The sequence below is a fragment of the Pelodiscus sinensis genome, chromosome 29 (genome assembly GCF_052426305.1).
Source record: "Pelodiscus sinensis isolate ZL-2025 chromosome 29, ASM5242630v1, whole genome shotgun sequence".
Classification (NCBI taxonomy): Eukaryota; Metazoa; Chordata; order Testudines; family Trionychidae; genus Pelodiscus; species Pelodiscus sinensis.
This window is the reverse complement of record NC_143080.1, coordinates 11,100,645-11,109,538: the sequence shown is the minus strand read 5'-3', so window position 1 is coordinate 11,109,538 and position 8,894 is coordinate 11,100,645.

Sequence of the window (8,894 nt, the reverse complement as noted above, 5' to 3'; positions counted from 1 at the left end):
GGGATGGAGATTCCACCCCCTCCCGAGGGAACCCATCCCAGCGCTTCCCCACCCGCCTAGGGAAATAGTTTTTCCTCATATCCAACCTAGACCTTCCCCACTGCAACTTGAGCCCATTGCTCCTTGTTCTTCCATCTGCCACCACTGAAAACAGCCTCTCTCCATCCTCTTTGGAACCTCCCTTCAGGTAGCTGAAGGCTGCTCTCAAATCCCCCCTCACTCTTCACTTCTGCAGACTAAACAAACCCAAATCCCTCAGCCTCTCCTCGTAGGTCATGTGCTCCAGCCCCCGCAACATTTTGTTGCCCTCCGCAGGACCCTCTCCAATGCGTCCACATCCTCTCTATAGTGGACGCATGGGGGCCCAGAACTGGACACAATACTCCAGACGTGGCCTCACCAGAGCCAAATAAAGGGGAATAATCACTTCTCCAGATCTACTGGAAATGCTTCTCCTAATGCACCCCAATATGCCATTAGCTTTCTTGGCTACAAGGGCTCACTGTTGACTCATATCCAGCTTCTCATCCACTGTAATCTCCAGGTTCTTTTCTGCAGAACTGCTACTTAGCCAGCTGGTCCCCAGCCTGTAACAATGCTTGGGATTCTTCTGTCCCAAGTGTAGGACTCTACACTTGTTCTTGTTGAACCTCATCAGATTTCTTTTGGCCTAATCCTCCAATTTGTCTAGGTCACTCTGGACCCTATCCCTGCCCTCCAATGTAGGGATAGGGTCCAGAGCTTAGTGGACCGTATCCCTACATAGGCCCCTAAGCTTAGTGTCATCCACAAACTTGCTGAGGGTGCAATCCATCCCCTCATCAAGGTCATTAATAAAGATGTTGAACAAAACCAGCCCTAGAACCAGTCCTTGGGGCACTCCACTTGAAACCGACTACAAATCAGATATTGAGCCATTGATCACTACCCACTGGGCCCGACAATCTAGCCAGCTTTCTATACACCTTACTGTCCATTTATCCAATCCATACTTCCTTCACTTACTGACAAGAAAACCGTGAGAGACCATATCAAAAGCCAAGCTCTATCATAAAGTCAAGGTATATCACATCCACTGACTTCCCCATATCCACAGAGCCTGTTACCTCATCATAGAAGCTAATCAGATTGGTCAGGCACGACTTGCCCTTCGTGAATTCATGCTGGCTATTCCTGATCACTTTCCCCTCTTCCAAGTGCTTCAAAATGGATTCCTTGAGGATTCCCTCCATGATTTTTCCGGGGACTGAGGTGAGGCTGACTGGTCTGTAGTTCCCTGGATCGTCCTTCTTCCCTTTTTTAATGATGGGCACTACATTTGCCTTTTTCCAATTGCCCAGGACCTCCCCCAATCTCCAGGACCTTTCAAAGATAATGGCCAAAGGCTCTGCAATCACATCCCCCAACTCCCTCAGCACCCCCGGCTGCATTAGATCTGGCTCCATGGTTTTGTGTATGTCCAGCTTTTTAAAAAATATTTTAACCTGTTCTTTCTCCACTGAGGGCTGCCCATCTCCTTCCCATACTGTGTTGCCTAGTGCAGTAGTCTGGGAGCTGACCTTGTCTGCAAAGACAGAGGCAAAAAAGCATTGAGTCCCTCAGCTTTCCCCACGTCTGTCACTAGGTTACCTCCCTCCTCCAGTAAGGGCCCCACATCCTCCCTGATCACCTTCTTATTGCTGACATGCCTGTAGAAATCTTTCTTGTTACCCTTCAAATCCCTTGCTAGCTGCAATTCCAATTGTGCTTTGGCCTTCTCGATTACACCCCTGCGTGCTAAAGCAATAGATTTATACTCCTCCCTAGTCATCTGTCCAAGTTTCCATTTCTTGTCAGCTTCCTTTTTGTGTTTAAGCTCATCAAGGTTTCACTGCTAAGCCAAGCTGGTCGCCTTCCATATTTGCTTTTCTCACTGCGCATTGGGATGGTTTGTTCCTGTGCCTTTAATAAGGCTTCTTTAAAATCCAGCCAGCTCTCCTGGACTCCTTTCCCCTTCATGTTAGCATCGCAGGGGATCCTGCCTGTCAGTTCCCTGAGGGAGTCAAAGGCTGCTTTTCTGAATTCTAGGGTGTGTATTTTGCTGCTCTCCTTTCTTCCTTTGGTCAGGATCCTGAACTCGACCATCTCATGATCACTGCTGCCAGGTTGCCACCCACAGCTACTTCCCCTACGAGTTCCTCCCTGGTTGTGAGCAGCAGGTCAAGCTGAGCATGGCCCCAGGTTGGTTCCTTCAGCACTTGTACCAGGAAATTATCCCCAAATTCTCCAAAAACTTCCTGGATTATCTGTGTCCTGCTGTATTGGACTCCCAGCAGAGGTCAGGGTGTCAACTCCCCCATGCGAACCAGGGCCTGTGATCTGGAAGCTTCTGTTAGTGGCCTGAAGAACGACTCGTCTGCCGAATCCCCCTGAGCTGGTCTATAGCAGACACCCACCACGACATCGCCCCTGTTGCTCCCGCCTCTGCGCTTAACCCAAAGACTCTCAACGGGCTTTTCTCCCGCTTTATACTGGAGCTTGGAGCAATCTTGCTGCTCTCCTATTGGGATGGTTTGCAAGGGGAGGGTAGAGCTGAAAGACATAGGCAACTAGACCCCGCTCTCTGGTCACCTGCCCATTGTGCAGCAGCCAAGTAAACGCTGGGGGTTGCTCTCCTGGGACAGAGCCTGGTCCAGGCCAAGCTGCTGCCGGCAGCTCCCAGGCACAAGGGAAAGGGCTGTTCCCAGAGAGCTGGCCTGCGCACCCTCCCGAGCCACATATCCCCCTTCATTTCCACGTAGCGTGAGCAGACCACTGCTGGGAGGGAGCTAGAAAGAGAGTGCTGGCCACTTAGCCCAGTGCCCGGCTGCGCTCTTCCCACATGCTGTTGGCCAAGCGGCCAGGGAGCATTTATCACAGCCATCTGGTAAAGGGAGGCTTCTCAGAAAAGACGGGCTCTATTACTCAGACTGGAGGGTTGAAGTAAGACACCCACACCCAGCAGGGTGCTACTGGTTCAAGTTCTGGGGCAAGTGACACCTTAACCCATATACACTTGTACGGTTAACTCCGGCCATCCAGCTGCAGGAGAGTGCGCTGGAATATATTCTGGGTCATGCAGCAGCAGACTCGTTACCTCCCATTTCCACTGCCGAGTCTTGCTTGTTCCTAAAGTGTAAGCCAGAAAACCCAGGCATGACTCTCAGCTCCAAGGGCAGTTTGCAGGTCTGACTGTTTGGAAAGGCCTGGATCTGAGTCCTCATTCCCCTACTCCTTGTGCAAGCCGCTACACCAGCATGAAGTAAACGTGAGCACACGACTCTTCTGATTTACTAGCATTTATCCCTGTTTCACGTGGGGTTCGTTCTTGTAGGAGGAGCAGGTCGATGGAAGATCAGGAGCTATTCTAGGAAGCTGAGCAGGAGTCAGCTGAAGACAATAAACAAGGAGAGCCCAACGTGCCATTGCAGTCACTTTCCAGAGAAGAGCTGCACTTGGGACTGGAGTAGCCTGAGAATGGCGCTAGTAACCAAGAAGTGAAAGGCAAACGCAGGGAAGTGGGGGAGAAACCGCAAGCCCCAAGCATGGTGAAAAGCAAAACACCATCGGCAACACCCTTCCATCCCCTGGAAATACACTGAGGCTACGTCTACACTGGCATGATTTTCCGAAAAATGTGAGTGAGAGAGATGCCCAGTGGCTGCTTCTCCCCAGGTAACAATTACAGGCCATCCTCGCTAGAAGTCCAAGATGCGTTCCAAAAAACTTGGACTTCTAGCGAAACAACTTAAAGTGGAAAAAATTTTTCCCGCAGCTGACTTCCATTTAAGCAAATTGGGGGGAGTGTTTCGCACGACTCATAGCGAGGAATGGGAGCATCAGCTCCAGCAAACGTCAACGACCATAGTGTGGAACGGATGTATACCAGGCGACTTATAGTGGGGACGCCCTGTATTTACACTGGGCTTGATAACAAACAAAAGTGATTCAAGTGGTTGCAAGTGAAAACTGTCAGATCAAAGTCAGTTACCAAATTTAAATAAACAGAACATGTTTAGCCCATTCTAATCCACTAAGAAACATGTTGCATGCAAATTCAACAGCTGTTCTTATCTCAGGTAACAGAAGGCAGAGTTGATCTTCATTCTGGCCTGGGTCTGTAGCTTTTCAGAGTTCTCTCTTAGGGTAGGCCAGGCAGTTTCAAAGGCCAACAGAAGACAAAGGCTGATGGCTTCTCACTGCTTAAATAGACCTTCCCGCAGGGTGGGAATCCTTTGTTTGCCATCCACATGGGAAAATACCAGGTTCAAGAGATTCCGCCATGTCTTGCTTCCCCAGGCACTTTGTTAAAATACATAACGAAATGCAGCCAGCGGCACACAGCACGCTGCTTCTCCGTGGGAAAGAAGGAAACATTTGTCAGAGGACCCAGGCGAAACCCATCATCTCACCAGAAGAGGAAGGGAACACTTTGCTGCGCCATGGGTGCGGGACAGCATCTCGGGATGGCCGATACAGTACACGCTCAAAGTCACGACTGCTGTGGGAATAGAGGGTTGTTTGTAACTCCAAGCAAAGCGTTACGCTGGTTCTCTCTAAATTTTGCAACTGCGCATTGACTCAATACAGCTTTGATACTTTACTGTGCAGATGGAAAGTGCTGCTTTTAACCAGCGTCATGGAAATGAAATAGGGACAGAAACAGTTTCCTTACCTCGTCAACCCTTTTTAAACTCTCCCTCTCATTTTTAATAGCTGATGTTCAACACGGGAGGGCTTCGGGGAGGGGCGGGGTTGTTCTCTTTGGTCTCTGCGGCTGCCTGACTGCATAATTCCAGTTCCAAATGAGGTGTGAGGTTGAGCAGTCAGTTCGTAACTGACGTCTATGACTCTGAGGTTCAACTGTATGTATATTTCTGTCCCAAGCTGATCTCATCTGTTCTTGGCCTATTCCAATATGTTCCCTTCTCTCCCCAGATGATCCTATCTGCTCTTGTCCCCTCTCCACCTCCACGCAGCCTAGGCACTAGCAGGGGCATACACAAGAGGCACTCTCGCGGCTCGCAGTTCTAACACCCAGGGATAGGAGTCCAAAGACAGAAGGAATCATTGCAAGGGAGTTCAGACGCAGGCTGGAACACAGCGCAGATGGAATGTTCAGAGAATTTTGCCTCCAGCCTAAATCTCCTATTGAGCATGTGTGAACTGAGATTTTCAGAGGCTATTATCCTATTAAGCTTTGCCAAATGTTGGCTGATTTTCACAGGGTTGGCTAAAAACCAGTCACTAACATCAGGGCAACCTTTGTGCCAAATTTCAGTCTGCTTCAGTGTACTGAGGCAGTAGAGCTATTCAGTGAAATGGCTATGAACCTGTTTTAATACAGGCAAAACCATGGAGTTGGGGAGCCAGGGCTGATCATGAATTTTCCAGCTTCACGGCTTCTGGCAAACAGAGGCTAGGGACATCATCTTTGCCTATTCTGGCTAACAGCTGCCAGTGATGGACCTAGCCTCCATGAACATATCTAATTCTTTCTTGAGCCCTGTTATAGTCTTGACCTTCACAACATCCTCTGGCAAGGAGTTCCACAGGTTGATTGTGCTTTGTGTGAAGAAAAACTCCCTTTTGTTGTGTTTGCAACCTGCTGCCTATTAATTTCATTGGGTGACACCTAGTTCTTATGTTAGCAGAAGGGATAAATAACACTCCCTTATTTACTTTCTCCATGCCAGTCATGACTGTATAGACCTCTATGATACCCCTCCCTTAGCCGTCTCTTTTCCCAGCTGAAAGATCCCAGCTCCACATCTGCACACTATTGTCCTTTAATCAGGAAGCAGAGTGTTTTCAGGACTGTCCTGAGGGAGGGGCCTTTCCTTCCCCATCAGTGATTTCCTGGCAGGCTGCCGGTGCCCTCCATGGAGCAGTAAAGTGTCACTTGCATTTTGCTTCTGGGCACCATCCCTGTGCTGCCGGGGTGTGGGTGGCAATGCAAGCGGCAGGGCAGCATGGTGTGACTCTTGGTGCAGCGAGGGATGCGAGAGGGAGGGAGACGGTTTTGACGACACCAGCGTCCAGCAGGGGGCGAGGAACGGGGCTGCAGGACGTTGCCAATGGGAAAGGGGTACATCCTGCCACGGAGCCCCTCTCCCCCAGCTCCAGAGAGAGCTGGTGGCGGTGCAGACGTTCCTAGCAGCTGCAAGGCAGGGCTGAGGCCGGCCTGGCTGCAGCGGGAACTCATCGAAACCAATTAGTCCATTTTTCAATTATCTGGAAGAAAGAAACCAGCTAATTAAAGCCTAATTACATTTCGCCTGCTTCGTCAGCCATTTTATCCTATTAAACCCACAATCGGAGCCTCCGGGAGGCAGGAGGGATGCACTGACAGCTGCAGAGGGACCTGGAGGGTAGGACACGGATGGGCTTTCCAGAAGGGATGGCCGTGGATTTAACCCTGCGTGCACCTGTGGCAGGACAGCAAGCCAGGGTCCAGCACAGTCCAGCCTGCCCGTGCGGACGTGGCTGATGCAATCCACGCTACAGCCATGGCTACGGAAATCAAGGCGGGAAGGGAAGAGGACTGGAGCCATAGGCATGTACTCTCCAGCAAGAGAGGGCAATCATTTTTAGTAGGGGGGGCACTCTAAGATTTTGGTATGTGGTCAAGGGCTGCACTTCTTGGGAGGGTGCAGAGTCTGGAACAGCTGGTGGGGTGTAGAAGGGAGCTTGGGATAGAGGACTGGGGTGCAGGAGGGAGTGTGGGGTCTGAGAGGGAGTTTGGGTGAAGGAGGGGGTTGTGATCTGGGGCAGAGATTTGGGGTGCAGGGTCCAGGAGGGGTTATGGCTGCAGGAGAGGATTCTGGCCTGGGGGGTTGCAGGGTCTGGGAAGGAGCTGTGACTTGGGAGAAGGGCTGAAAGGGGTGCAGAGAGTTTGCGTGGTGACCTAGTGCAGGGGAATGGGGTGCCGGGTCCAGGAGGAGTTATGGGTGCAGGAGAGGATTCTGGCCTAGGGGAGAGGTGTAGGGGGGGGTGCAGGGTCTGGGCGGGAGTTGTGAGCTGGAGGACATGGGGAGAAGGAATACAGAGGGTTTGGGTGGTAGTCTGGGGCAGGAAGTTGTGGGAAGAAAAAGGGGAGAAGGAGGGGTGCCAGATGCAGGCTTTGGCTAGGTGGTGCTTACCTAGCCTCCTCCCAGCCAGAAGCCTAGCAGGAAGCTGAGATGGGCTCCATTCCTGTCGCCTGGGCTGGCTGCTCCATGTGGCTCTGCTCCAGCACAGGGATGGGGGAGGGAGGGAAGAGGCTTCACCCCTGCCTCCAGCAACATTTCTCAGCTCCTATTGTCCAGAAACTGGCCAATGGGAGCTGAGAGATTTTGCTAGGGGGCAGGAGCAGTGCGCAAAGACTCCTTCCTCTCTCCCCAGCGTCCCGAACAATTAGCAGCCAGCTGTTTAAAGCGGCGGCTTGGAGGACCGGATCTGGCCCGCCAGCCATGTCTTGCCCACACCTGCTCTAGAGCATCTGCAAAGCCTTGGTTGGCAACGGAAGAGCCCAGCTTCGGCAGGAGCTGAGCACCCAAATGCCGGCGGGACTTGAGGACGCTGTGCACCTTGCAGGGTGGTGCGCAGGGTAGTGACAACAATTTGTATAGGCTCTGTCAGTGGCTTTGCCAGGGTCCCCATGGTGCATCCTGAAATGTGGGACTTGTGAGCCCTGTGTCCCACCAACCCGGGCTCCCTGGGACATGCTACAAGCCTCAGCCGCTGGTCCTGCACTGACACAGCCACCCACCGGCAGGGACACACCTAGTGGAGTGACAGGAATGCTTTCCCCGGCAATAGAGAGGCTCTAGCCAGTTCCCCACAGCTACTCCGCCTTACCCCCAGCAGACACTGTCCTGCCCTGCTCAGGGTACGTGTATGCTCCAGTCCATCCCTCCCTCAATGTGGAGAGAGCACACACTAGCCTTTGTACCCTGAGTTCCTTTAAAAAAAGGAATAAGGGATCTTTCGGAAAAGGCTTTATTTTCCGAAAGATCCGCGTCTAGACTGGCATTTTTTGCCGGCAAAGCCCCGAGCCGGAAAAAAGCGGCAGCCATGTTTATGCAAATGAAGCGGGGAAGATTTAAATCCCCGCTTCATTTGCAATTGCGCTGTGTCTAATCTGCATCCCTTTTCCGCAAAAGGGGTGCAGTCTAGACACAGCCCAAAGGTATTGTATTGCTTAAGTTCTAGAAGGGAAATGGGCTTTGAATCAAGCAATGTCTCACTTGGTACAAGCTGAAGCATGGGCCTGGTGCGTGAACAAAGTAAGCAAGAGCTATACTCGGAGAAAGAGACAGGCCGTGTCAAAAGCAGATGTTTGCCGGCAAGTCAGTGTCTCTCGACACTAGAACTGCTGGCACGGATCGAAGCACATGAAGGGTGTAAATACATTCCACCAGGACAGTACAGGACACCCAGCTGAGCACGTGATAAAATAGTTTAAAACAAGAAGAGTAAAAGCAGAACAAGGGGCAGAGACTGCTTTGGAGGAAAGTCCAAGGGAAGGTACCAAACGTCATTAATGCGTAAGATGACACGTACAGTGGGAATCCTAGACTGTCTATAAATTTTGGGGTATTTCAACTTAATTCTTTAGCTAGCCTAGGGGGCGATAGTGAAATCCATACTATCAACTGAGCGTGTCCATTGTCATGGGTACCAATACACTGGGGCTCAAAGGCCATCTGGCTACCGATGGCTATTAATGTACTTCATTGGACAATGAACCTGACTCGGGTGCCTTTGTATCTTGGGGGCTCTCGTGAAGTCTATTATGCTGGCTACCTGCACAGAGCTGGCATGATGTACTGAGGGAAGATACGAAAACACACGCAGCCAAATGTTTATCGCCACTGACGGAGCAGGAGACCTGA